This window comes from Syngnathoides biaculeatus, chromosome 3 (assembly GCF_019802595.1).
Source record: "Syngnathoides biaculeatus isolate LvHL_M chromosome 3, ASM1980259v1, whole genome shotgun sequence".
Classification (NCBI taxonomy): domain Eukaryota; kingdom Metazoa; phylum Chordata; class Actinopteri; order Syngnathiformes; family Syngnathidae; genus Syngnathoides; species Syngnathoides biaculeatus.
Genome location: NC_084642.1, coordinates 26,982,525 through 26,996,115, shown reverse-complemented (window position 1 = coordinate 26,996,115; position 13,591 = coordinate 26,982,525). Strand labels below are relative to the sequence as shown.

The 13,591-nt window shown below is 42.1% G+C and overlaps 1 long non-coding RNA gene across 1 annotated transcript; it reads right to left on the bottom strand.

Annotated features, from left to right (window-relative positions):
* Positions 1-357: 357 nt before the first annotated feature.
* On the bottom strand, positions 358-2,411 carry LOC133498210 (uncharacterized). The gene is made up of 3 exons (XR_009794240.1): positions 1,799-2,411; positions 1,606-1,683; positions 358-1,353 (listed from the first exon to the last, which is right to left on the bottom strand). It is a non-coding gene; the product is annotated as an uncharacterized LOC133498210 (long non-coding RNA).
* Positions 2,412-13,591: the final 11,180 nt, after the last annotated feature.

Sequence of the window (13,591 nt, the reverse complement as noted above, 5' to 3'; positions counted from 1 at the left end):
GTTTCTTTCTCGTTCTCCTTTCCAACTAAAACCATATGGCAAGCCATTTATTTGTTGCTCTTTTGAATAGAGTAGATCAATTGTTTCTGTCTCTCTTTAAAAAAAATTATGAATGATAAGAGCATATGTTTGAATATTTATTTACAAACAACTTATGTAACAAAATAATTACAATATTAATAAAACTATAAATAAAACTTACATCCAAAAAGAATCAAAACTGTGTAACAAAAAGTGCTGGCAAACCAGTTATCAGTTAAAACAATGGTGCAATGCAAAAAGAGAACATAAGCATCACAACAAAAGCAAAGACCAGATAAACGTGGCCTATGGTGATAGGATGAGGGAGGGAGGAGAGTGGCCAGGAACATACCCAAATTAATGAGAATTCTGGAGGCACATAGGTTGCAGATGGCCAACAATTCTTCCAATTGGGGCCAGTCTGGTGGGCGTCTGGGACACCAGATATGAGGCGCTCCGGCTGGTCATTCAGACAGAAGGACATGATAGGATGGAATGCCCAGGCATACCGAATACAACCTACCAGAGAAGAAGATGACTAGTGTGGCAGACCATACCAGGCATGTTTTGAGGTCTATGCCGTGCGCCCTTGGAGTGGGATTTGGTGATGGCTGCAGGACTAGTGCCGAAAAAAGGAAGGTCAAAGGGTAGCTGTGGGATGAGCACCGTTGGATGGCTCCCGCTGGACAAGCATCCTCCAGAAGATGGTGGGTTGTTGGGGTCAGAGCTGCTGGCTGAGCATCACCAGTGGGAGATGGGATGAGGACCATTTGACTAAGTGTTGACAAAATTTGTCCACATGTGCCATCAGAATGACCATACTAGAAGTAAGGTTTGAAAAGCATCCTTCATCTCTTGTAAGGACCTACTTTGCTGTCCAAGCTCTGGACAATGGCAGAGAATAGCTTGGTGCAAATCTTCAGATTCCTGGGGGTCCATTTCTTTTGGCTAAACTCTTTCTAACAGGTTGGACCTCGAAGCAGCCAAAACGGTAGCAAAAAAAATAACTGAAAACTATGGTTAAAAGCAAAAGGCATACGTCAGCACCACAACTTACGATGATCAGACTAGGGAATGAGTAGAATCACCAGGAATACACCAAAACTATAGAAAAAAGTACTAATACACAAAGCAAATCCAACAGAGAGATATATGAAATAATTGTGGAGCAAGAAGGAATACAGATGACAAGAAACTATGATATGACTATGATATGACTATGATATTGTGTTTTTCACATGTGCACAAACCAGTTAAGACTGAATTTCAATCATTTTCAGGTGAGCAGCTCCTTGCTCACTCCAGCCATGAAGAAACACAGGTAAGAGCCACCTGACAGCAAGAAACAAAAAACACAAATCAGACAGAACAGTTTGACCAAAATGTGCTATTTCATTTCAGAATATAAAGTTGACAATGCATTCATTGCAGGAATCATTTTCTTTTTGAACCAAAACAATACATCTGTATGAAAAACATTCAGTTTATGACCACTGTGCATTCTTCCAGGGACCTGTAGCCGAAGTAACCATTTTATCTTGCCCTTTAATCATGGTTAATCTTTTGTTTTCTACTGCGACCCACTTTTCATTTTTCGCTGGGTCAAGCGTACTCAACTTCAAGGAGATGTGCACCTTTTGATGAGAGGGTTCAGTGTTGATGCTGATTAAAAAGAGAAAAGCATATTAGAGCATGGTTGTTGTTTGCCGCCTCCCAAACAGAGAGCATGATAGGTGGAGCATGAAAGAAATCCTTTTTAAGTATAGCAACGGCTTACCTGTGTGAAGAGCATCTTGATCAGAGGACCTGTCAGATGTCACATACTGTATTTCTTTCAGAACATCAGTCGTCTTCGTTCGAGTTGAGGCAGTTCATTTTCAGCCTTCAGTGAGGGAACAAGAGTCAGCTGTTCCTCCTCACATGTTGCTTGGTGAGATGATGTCACAAGTGACTGCAACCAATGTTCTTTATTTGTCTTATTGACATCATGTGTTTTGTTCTGCATATACTCATTTGGCTTCTGTATTAAAAGTGCAGGAATTCATACCCACTGTCCAGACTGTGTGTTTGGAAAATTAATATTACTCAGCAGTGTTTGGCTGATCTAGTTTGAATTCTGCCCTGATAACGTAGATCATTGTCAGCCAAAGTACCTGTTTGTTTTGGGGACATCGATTGTCGTAAAGTGTAGAATGTAAGCAAAACAAAAAAATGCCAGTTTTTCTAAAATGTTCCACCTTTTTATAAACCTGTAGAATTTAACAAAAAATATTGGCAGAGAAATGTCATGCATCTTTTTCAAAATGCCTATGAAAATATTCATCCAGGTCATTTCATTCTCAGGGCATTGAATTGATCGCCACTGGACCGTTCTGGTTGTATAGAAGACATTTCGAATTGAATCCTATGGTAAAAAGAAAACTCACACACACCAACCACTACTTACTTTTTGAGCCACCCAAACTGGGTTTTATCAGAACATTACAACACACACCTGATAATGTTTCCGCTGGCCCACAGGCCAAAGATAGAGACTGTAGGCACCCAAGGGAGTCCTTAAAAACCTGTAGTGAACCCAGCTGATCATTTATAAAAAAGTGCAACTACCATAGTTCCAAAAGGAAAAAAAGTAAAGAGAATAAAGAAGAAAAGAGTGAAAGAATCAGAAACATTGTCATTCCATATGTTTCATGCATGTCTGAGAAAGAAGGATTTATAATCAAAACAACATTCAGGTACACTTCAAACCGGTTTAACATCCTGAGACAAACACCAGTACACCCCAAGGACCAGATATCCCATACCCATAAAAATAGTCGGGTGTATACTTTCGAGTGCAGTGAGGAAGGCATAGATCTGTATACTGTATGAGGGAATACAAGCAACCACTGAGGAGGCACAAGTCACAACATAGACAGGTTAACTCTTTAGTTCAAGACTCAGCTGTCCAACTACATCAAAGATAAACAGCTCTTTTGAAGACAAAAATATTCCCCAATTCCAATGGAGTTGGGACATTGTGTAAAATGTAAATAAAATAACAGATACAATGATTTGCAAATCATATTTAACCTACTAAACATTCAATTGAACAAACTACAAGGACAATATATTTAATGATGAAACAATATATTTTGTTTTTGGAAATAGTCATTAATTTTTAATTTGATGCCAGGAAAACATTACCCCAAAAACCGGTAGAGGGGTAAGTTTACCCCTTTTGACAACACCGAATAAGTGTTTGGGAGCTGACAATAATACATGGTGATGCTTTGTAGGTAAACTTCATTCCCATTGTTGCATGATGTACAACTGCCACTCCATTGTTGTAATTTTTACTTCATAATGTGCCACACATTTTGAATAGATAAAAATGTCTGTACTGCTAGCTGGCCAGTCTAGTACTCACACTCTTTTACAATTAAGCCACACTGTTGTAATACTTGCAGAATGTGCTTTTGGCATTGTCTTGCTGGAATAAGCAGGGACATCTCTGAAATAGATGTTGCTTGGATGACAGCATATGTTGCTCCTAAGCCTGTATGCGCCTTTCAGCATTAAAGGTGTCATCATAAATGTGCAAGTTATCCAACGAAATGGCACTAATACAGACCCGCACCATCACAGCTGCTGACGTTTGAACTTTCTGCACTGACCAGCTCGCTCCAGTCTTCATGGATGTCACGAAACTCCGGTACGGGAGCGGACCCAAGTGTTGGACTTTGAGACAGAGTCATAATGTTAAATGTCGTCATACACGGTTTAGCAGTCCGACAAGACAGAGGTACAGAAACGCTAGGCGGGATCCAAAAGACATGCAGCAAGGTCCGATGACTATGGGGCAAACTAACACCTCAGTAGGACAGGATCAAACTAAAGACTCACAGAATCACTGTGACAAGGGTTACTCTAACTTACGCATTGAAGTGGAGAGTACCACAGGCAGTGAATGCAACTCACTAGCGCAAGGCAACGAACTGGCAAATGCCAGCGACAAAAACTCCAACTTAAATGCTTAAATTACAGTTCCAATGTGTAACAGCTGTAACCGGTGACAGGTGTCACCACCCAGAGCGGTGGCGTGGCCTCTTTTTCATGACAGAACCCCCCCTTAAGGCGCTGATCCCAGATCCAACAAAACAAAATAAACAGAACAAAAAACATGAGGAGGAGGGTGGAAGGGGGGCCCAGGGGAGGGCACAGACCCCCCCCCCATCCCCAGTCTGTCTGGTGGCCATCCAGGCCACCCAAAGCGAGGTGTCCAGCTGAGCAGGTCAAGATGTCTGCCATGACAAACCTGAGCTTGGCGCTTGCCCATGAATGAGAGTCGGCGGCTTTAGACAGAACCTGACTGGCTTCTCGTCTGGCTCAGACTCATAGTTCCCAGTGGGAGATTGGCAGAAACTGGGGGGGCATGAATACATTGTTCTTGGGAACAGAATGGAGTGACAGGAATGGTACTTTCACTTTTCACTGAAGGAAAATAGTCTCATTTTTATCTGAATCCTCTCCATCCTCCGTACTTAAAGGTCAAGTGATGGCTAAATAGTCTTCAAGGAGAAGCAGGAAGTGACGTAAAGGACAGCGGCGGCCCCTAGTGGACTCGTTTGTTTTCATTAGTTTTGCCTCTGGGAAGGTAGCTCATTGTTCCTTCGTGTTAGCCAAAATGCCGGCTCATTGCATTGCTTGAAAACTCGGGAGAATGGATTTACCCTTCATAAGTTTGATAGAGACCCTGTTCGTTGTGAAAAATGGATTGCACGGGTGCAGAGGACGAGAGCTTAGTGGGTTCCAAATAAAAGGTAGCCAGTAATGCGCCCCGGCTCGACGGTGTTCAACAAGTACTGCGGCGGCTTTGAACATACCCCTAAAAGCAGCATGGCTCGGCTCCACCTCTTCCTTATATGCCACCAAGGCGCAGAAAATCAGCCTCACCGGCTGGCTGTGATGAGCCGCAATAGCTCATCTCTGCCGCGGAAGTGGATCAGACGGAGATGAGGTTTGGCCGTGATCGCTTATCATCTGAATATGGCACGAAACAATAGTGTAATATTGCCCCGGTAACTTCACTCAATTGTGTGGCGTTCTCCTTGTCGAAAAGAGCTTCCATGTCAGACGGGGCACGTTTGTCTTCCATAGTTAGGGTGCTCCGCGTGTTTTCATTTGCGAATGTCCGGGTGACGTCACGGACGGAGGACGCAGCCAATATGGCGACCACTTGCATATCGTAGAATGACACTTTGCGCATGGATGACGCGCTCTCCGCTCACATTTATTTTTTCGTATAGACATTGAAGTGAATAATGTTATATGTATTTTTCATTACAATATCTATTTTAAAATGTTTATAGGGATGACACCCAGGCTTTAAGCCGTCTGCAGATCACTTCTGAGTTGTGTCTTTTTGGAAAACAAACACCGGAGGCGCAATGGTAGGCTTATCTTCATTCACCAAGTCCGCTATTTTATGTTGAAGCCCGCCCGGAAGTCTGTTGCCACCGCGACGTGGGTGTGACGTAGCAGCGGGATGTTGCCACTAGAGACGTGAGCTAGGTTCGGAAAACGGTCGGTAGCTACTGTGGCGTGAGTGTGATTTGTCAGGAAGTCAGTTGCCACCGCAACGTGGGTGTGGCGCCGCAGCGGGTCTGTGGCTACCGTGACATCAACTATGTTCAGCAATGGGTCGGTCGCCAACGTGGACCTGGCTCGGTAGCAGGCCATTTTACCGCGACGTGGATCTGGCTCTGTAGCAGGTCAGTTGCCACCGCGACTTGGATCTGGCTCGGTAGCGGGTTGGTTGCTACCGCGGCGTGAGCGTGGGTCAGCAGTGAGTCTGTTGAAACCATGACGTGACTAATTCCCGCTGAACTTGGTCCGTGAGGACCTTAAGTTTGGCACTCTGCCGCTCTATTTCCGCCCGCATTTTGTGATAAAAGACCTTGTGATCCTAGCGTCGCTGCACCTCGGGAGTTGCGGACCCCTGCTCCCTCTGGGCTGGAAGTTTCGCCATCAGCTCCGGGCCCGCTGCCTTGGTCGTTGCTGGCGAGGCGTGGATGGACGATGGCGGTGTCTTGGTCCTGCTTGGGCGTCTCCTGTGGCGGAGGATCCGGATAGATGACCAAGCAGGTTCCCCAAAAAGGATTGGAGGACAGGGACTTGGACCTACAGGACGAAGGCACTCGGGAGCTGGAGATGTGGGGTGGCGACACAAACAGACTGGGACTAGTCACAGGGAGAGGAAATTCACAGTCATTGTCCGAATCACAGTCAGGCAGCCGGTCATATAAATTTAGGTCTTCCTCAAAGTCCGAAAAATCAGAGTCCAAAAGGATATGCGGTAATGAACGGGTCGTGGTTGGCACATAATCATGACCAGGCATGAAAGGACGATATAACGGAGCCCATCCAAATAGGAGATGGTTGGTCCTTGAGCAGGTGGTGTCCCCGGCGACATCCTCGGCGATATTGTTATGCACATTATGCCTTGGCTTTCCCACTGGGTCCTATTCTGGCCAGTTCGTTCTGTCACGAACCTCCGGTACGGGGGCCAACCCAAATGTAGGACTTCGAGGCAGAGGCATAATGTTCGATGTAGTTTATTTTGGAAACTGGGTCATACACCGTGTAGCAGTCCAACAAGGCAGAGGTACAGAACCACTAAGCTAGGTGGGATCTAAAAGACGTGCAGCAAGGTCCGTGACAACTGAGAGCTTTAACAGATATCTGGAATGTACCATCCTGCTTCAAATGCTCCACCATCATCCCGTCTCCAAGAAGCCTGCAATCTTGGGTCCAAATGACTACAGTCCTGTCACCTTGTCATCTGTGGTCATGAAGTCCTTTGAATGCCTCGTGGTGGACCACCTCGAGGGTGTCACAGGTTCCCTGCTGGACACATTGAAGTTTGTCTACCAATCAACTGTGGATGATGCAGTCAACATGGGAATACACTACATTCTAGATCACCTCAACAGCGTAGGAACCCACATGAGAATCCTGTTCAAGGACTTCAACTAAGTGTTCAACACCATCATCATCATCAAATTCCTCTCCTCCAAGTTTCTCTATTGCAGCGTCTTCCGTCATCTGCTCGTGGATATATAGCTTCCTGATGGACAAGACACAGGACACACGTACCATCACCACCCGGGCACCCCAAAGTTGTGTCTTTTCCCCGCTGCTCATCTCTCTCTACATGAACGACTGCACTCCAGTGCACCCGCCTGTCAAACTCCTGAAGTTTATAGATCCAATTTCAGTCATTAGCCTCATCAAAGACTGATGAGTCTGAATCCCAACAGAAAATGGAGAGGCTGGAGTTCCGGTGGGCCTGGAGCTGAACGTACTAAAGACCGTAGAGATGATCACAGATTTCAGGTCTGTCTTGTTTCAACCATCAAGACCTTTTAAGTCTCAAATTACAGGACAATTACAGAGAATTACCATCTCTGAGGACCTGAAGTGGGAGACTAACATCAACTCCATCCTCAAAAAAGCCCAGCAGAGGATCTGCTTCCTGCAGCTCCTAAGGAAACACGGCCAACCACGGTACCTGTTGAGACAGTTTTCCAAACCAAGTCATTGAATCAATACTGTGTACCTCCATCACAGTCTGGTTTGGTGCTGCTAAAAAAACAACAAACTCCATCTGCAATGGACAATCAGAACTGATGGAAGGTTTGTTGGCACCACTCTACTCGCATTCAAAGACTTGCACGCTCCTAGAAATAAAACAAAAGCAGGCCGAATCCTCTTGGACCCCCCACATCCTGGTCAGCAGCTCTTCTAGCTCCTTCCTTCCATTAGGCACCACCAAAGAATGTAATAACTATAACTCCAGACATTCCTACAGCTTCTTCCCTTCTGCAATTAACTTCTTAAATAGCTAATTTAGAATTTAACTGAAACACACTGCCAATTTTTTGAGTCTTGAGTTTGTTGTCATATTTTTCCCGGGCCAATTACTATTATACATCACACGTTACTCGTGCACTCACTGTAACAGTCTCACCGTGCTGCAACATTTGCACATCTGAGGAGTACCTGCAGCATTTGCATAATTCACATTGTCCCATATTATTGCACTCCGAGTCACTTTAAATTGCATACATTTCTTGGAGTCTTGGCTCCCTTTGCAGAATGGTCATTCCAGTGGGCAATTGCTCTATTTGGCATTCAAACTGCTGTAATTATAGAGGACTGCATCTTTTTGCACAATCATCCAAAAAGTGTACCATCATTGCCAGATTACTAATAACATTTTATTGCTTCTTTACTGTTCTCACAATGTCTTTATGTCTCAAAAGCATTCTCTTTCAGTTGACTCTGTTGTCATACGAGAGTGGCTCCTACTACTGGAGACAAATTTCTATTGTGTTTCTGACATCTTTGGTAGTAAAGATGATTCAGATTCTTATTCTGATTGGAATTTGAGTTTAACACATTCTGAACAGAGAAGATAGTTGTATTTGAAAGAGAATTGAAAGAGGACATTGATGTTAAATTCGAAAAGCCATCCCTAAACCGAGGAGGAGGCTTACTGTACCACCGATCTCTCACAAATAATGTCATCTTTTCATCTCTTGGACTAAATTCATGAATTAGGTGTAGTTGTAGTTGTAGTAGGTGACTTGACCCAAACGAATGGTCATGGAAAGCAGAGCTTTTCATTACATCGTTCGGTTGTGGTTTTGCATCCTAAGAGTCGCACCAATTGTGGTTGAGACGTGCCTCTCTAACTAAGGGTTAAATAGTTTGGTTTCATCAGAAACACTAAGGTTAGAGCTCTCCTCCCTAGCCTCTATGCATGAACTGAGGGAGTCTGGTCAGATGAGAGGCGAAACATCCTCTGCAGCAACCAGAACAATCGAGTTGAGATCAATTGGCAGTAGAAGACTGGATCGAGGATGCTGCACGACACTCACAAACACAAAATATATACATTCTTCCCCCATTATTGGTGGGGTTACGTTCCTTACACCCCCATAAAAAACGGAAATCCTTGAATAATGGATGCTGTATTAAAATACCTATGTATGAGTGCTACCATATTTTTGCAATCATAAATTGCACTTAAAAGCCATATCATACCTTATATTTACAATTGTTGTGTGACTTAGCCAATGAAGTACACTTGAACACACTGTTAGCATGTAGGCTAGCACATTTTTGTGTGTGTGCCATATGACAGTGCTCACAAGGCAGAGAGGAATAATTGCTTTTTACATTTGTAAGCAGAAAAAGCTTACATTGCCCCACACACAGCCTATGTAGGCAGGTCATTACTGACAATGTTGGTCACACTCACGATGTCACATCAAAACTCAGATTATCACACCACAGCAATCAGAATAACATAACTAGCAAATAATAGAACAAATAAAAGAAAGACACGAGAAATAATTGACATAAAACTTGCACTTTAAAGGCTATCTACTTCCTCCCAGCATGCTTTGTGGTGCTGAGGACCTCCTTGGTGCCACAAAAAATCTGTTGGATTTTAATGGCACTCAAGGATTAAAAGGCTGGACTACCACGTGAAGGTGGAACGGTGAAAGCTGGAAAGGCTTGGCCTCACAGTTCTGAGGATCCGGGTTCAATCCCAGCCCTCCATTTGTGGAGTTTGCATGTTCTCCCCGTACCTGCGTGGGTTTTCTCCGGGCACTCCGGTTTCCTCCCACATCACAAAAACAAGCAACATTAATTGGACATTCTAAATTGCCCCTAGGTGTAATTGTGAGTGCAGCTGTCTGTCTCTATGTGGCCTACGATTGCCTCGCAACCAGTTCGGGGTGTACCCTGCCTCGTGCCTGTTGACTGCTGAGATAGGCTCCAGTATTCCCGTGATCCTTGTAAGGATAAGTGGCTAAGAAAATGGATGGATGGATGGATGGATGCGACATGAGGAGAATAGCACAACTTCAGTGGTAACTCGAGATGAGATTTTTTGAGGCTGTTCAACCCTGATGCTTTAGTTGTTCCAATGAACAGGAGGAGGATGGAAAAAAGCAATTACGTTTTTGTTATTTTTGAGCCCTTTTACTGCTGTGTTATGGTCACTATTTAGAAATAAAGGTATGTAAATAAACAATAGGTCTTTGTGTGAATATCTAATTCTTTACAATGTACCAGTATGTACACTATACAGTACTGTATATCCGCCGTGGCTTGTCTATAGAAAAAAAATGTTACAGAGTGGGTGCGGTCTATTAACTGGTGCACACTGTTGGCCAGAAAATACGGTACGGTAACTAATTTATCTACCACAAATTGAAATACATGAAGAAAAAATGAACTTTGGGAGCAAAATCCACAAGTATGCAGGACTTTGAACGGTGAACCGTGACTGAGCAAGGGAAAACTGTCATAACACCTCATTTATTTTGTGCGAGGCAATCCCAGAATTTAACCTGGGTTCTCAGAACTGAAACAGATGTGCTAACTAGTCATCCACCGTGATACACAATAATAACAATAATATTAATAATAATCCATCAAACCACCATCCATTTTTCACACTCATTGTCATGGGTTGTTGATAATAATATATCAAATTTGAATATCATATTTCAAGCCAATTAAAGATGCTTTTCACGAATCGAAATCGTGAGCATTTATTATTCCCAGATTTTCACTATTCGCAGCCAGGCTAATCCAAATCCCCCACAAATAGTGGGGGTTTCCTTTATGTTTGACCAAGACATAATGATATTTCTGTCTGCTTCACATCATCAGCCTTAAAAATGTAAGCCTTACCAGTCATAAAGCATTAAGGTTAATTCACAAATGTAATTGAAAAAAATATTCTGAGACAGATCCTTGTCACCTTTTAAAAAGCTATCCAATTACCATGATATTAACGTAACGTAACTTATATAACTACAATATTAAAGTAATATAACTGGAATACTTTTAATTACTTTTGAATTATTCCAATACCAACTATGCTACAAAAACAAAAGAAAAAGGACAAAAGAAATTAAATGTCAGAAAGTTTTATCTGTACCTTTTCTTTTTGGTCTTATGATTGGTTACTATGCATGGTTTTGGAATCCTAAAGAATATCATAGCACCTGAAATTAAAATCCTCAACTTCAGAACTGTGAGGCAGATGTACTAACCACTTCATCATTGTGCGTCACATGGATGGATGGATACATGCAGCAAAAAAAAAGCTTTGCACGTGCATACTCGTGCGTACATACTCTGACTTTTGTCATGATACAGTATGATCTTAAAATGTTCCATGTGACACAGTAAAACAATTCCAGGATAAAAGGGATACAGCTCTTCCTTTCTGCTTGACCGAGCAGTTGAACATGCACAAAAATAAATATATAAATTAATAAAAATAAAAAATAAGAAGATGACCTCATAACAGCAGGAAAACTACTTTATTACCGGTGACAAGTTTCGTAGCTGGGATTGGTCGTATATTACACTGAAGCAGTGGGTCGTGTGCAACTGGATAGCGAACTATTTGCTCCCAAGGTGCAGCCTTAAGATATTCTCGCTCTTCTATTAGCCTCACCAGAAATACCAATGACTTTAAAACCGCAGTTTTCTTTGAAAATATTATTCAAATAGATAATCCTTCTGTGCAACATACGATCAAAACAATATTGTTGATCGCCTTCAAAACACTTTAAAACTCTCTGCTTTCGGGAAGCCAATGAGTACAGTACATTCAGTGGACTGTGTCATTGGCCTACTGGCCCAAAAAATACCTATGCCTGTGTTTCTCTGAGGTCCACTGTTATCATTTATCCCGCTTGTTGCACAGCTAAAGTCCTGAAAAGAATGCTCAGCCCACAATAGGGATAAAATCAACAGCCAGCCAGCCTGTCCCTGCATCAAAAAGGTAATCCTCAAAAATCATCCTAATTTTCAATAAATGTACCTGTAATCTGATTACGTTTTTACAGACTACAGCGAAATTCATTTGGTATCCTGACTATTTAATGCATTTATTCGGGTATACATGTATTCTGTTACTTTCAAGACTGTCTAATATCATGCTTTATGAATAATGGAAGTTCATTACAACCTGAAAATGTTCTTTATGCTCCAACCATATCCTTATTATCAAGTTGTCAGGGCCTTAATTTCATTTCCTCCGTTGATGAATGTGGAGTCATTGGGGGTCGGAGAAATGGAAGCTATTTTGATTCCTTATCCAACCAAGATTCCTCTGGGAAACTAAGACTACAAAGTGATAATGCTCATAGCAGTTTGTAGAACAAAATAAATGTATAATGTACTTATTTCCTCCTGGTTTTTTGTTTTTTGTTTTTTTAGCACACTGGTGCATCTCGATTGTACTGTTTACAGCTCTCTCAGCTCATTCACAACCATGGGAATTTTGGTCCAGGCTTGATGGTATTCGGAATGCATACTGTATGTGTTACACACGACTTCAACTCACAGTATATAAATGCGTCGAGATTAAGACAACTCAACTTCATTCACGTTTGGCTTTCACAACAGCTGCAGCTGTACCAAATCCTAATTTAAATAACTAAATCTACATCATAACTGCCATCACAGTGGAAGTTCACATATAGAAGGTTCATATGTGAAGAAAGATGTCTCGACATTATTTGCACGTGTTTTTCAATTCCACAAATATATCCACAATTCACAATTTTCAAATCCACAATTTTTTCCATGATTTACAAGTGTTTTTCAAACCCACAAATTATTTGCATGTGTTTGAGGGTGAGTCACTGTTAATATTTAAATGCTGTGATAATAAGATGTTGCTTTATTTTTGGGTTTTTTTGTATTTTGCTGACAGATGAGGAAGGTGATTTCTCTACATTTCAATTGCTAATGATGTGGCAACTGGTTCTCCACCTTGTCTATCCGTGGTCAGTTTATTTGGGATTTCGGCAGTGTCAGACCATAGACTACTGGATTCAGTTTGTCAACAGACACACCAACACTGCTGTTTCACAAAGGGAGGGAGGACCTTCCCACATGTGTGGATCTTAAAACTGTTTGTTTTTCTCACAAATATATGCACTTTCCCCTGCAATTGGCTGGCACCCAGTTCAGCGCGTACCCTGCCTCCTGCCCCTTGACAGCTGGGATAGGCTCCAGCACTCCCGTGACCCTTGTGAGGATAAGTGGGAAAAGTAAATGGATGGATGGATATATCCACAAATGCAATTGCTAAAAAAATCATAAGCAAAACTGAATATTTACAAATGATACATCATGATAAATGCACACACAGAATTATAAAAAAAATGTGTGAATCATGGATATATTTGTGAGTTTGAAAAATGTGCAAATATTTTATAGATTCTAAAAATATGTAAATTACAGATATACGTATTTGTGGATTTGAAACACACTTGCAAATAATGTGGAGACATATCTCCCGTTATAGGTTTAGGGATTTATACCCTCTTGTTGCACGATGTTGAATCTGTTATAAATAAAAAAGGAGCGAGACTCAAATCGCCCCTGACCAGTATGAAGGCAGCAGAATTATAGATATCATGATCACAGCATGCATGAGGTCACTCGCATTTGCTACAAGCTGACTTGAAAAGTTAAACAAGCA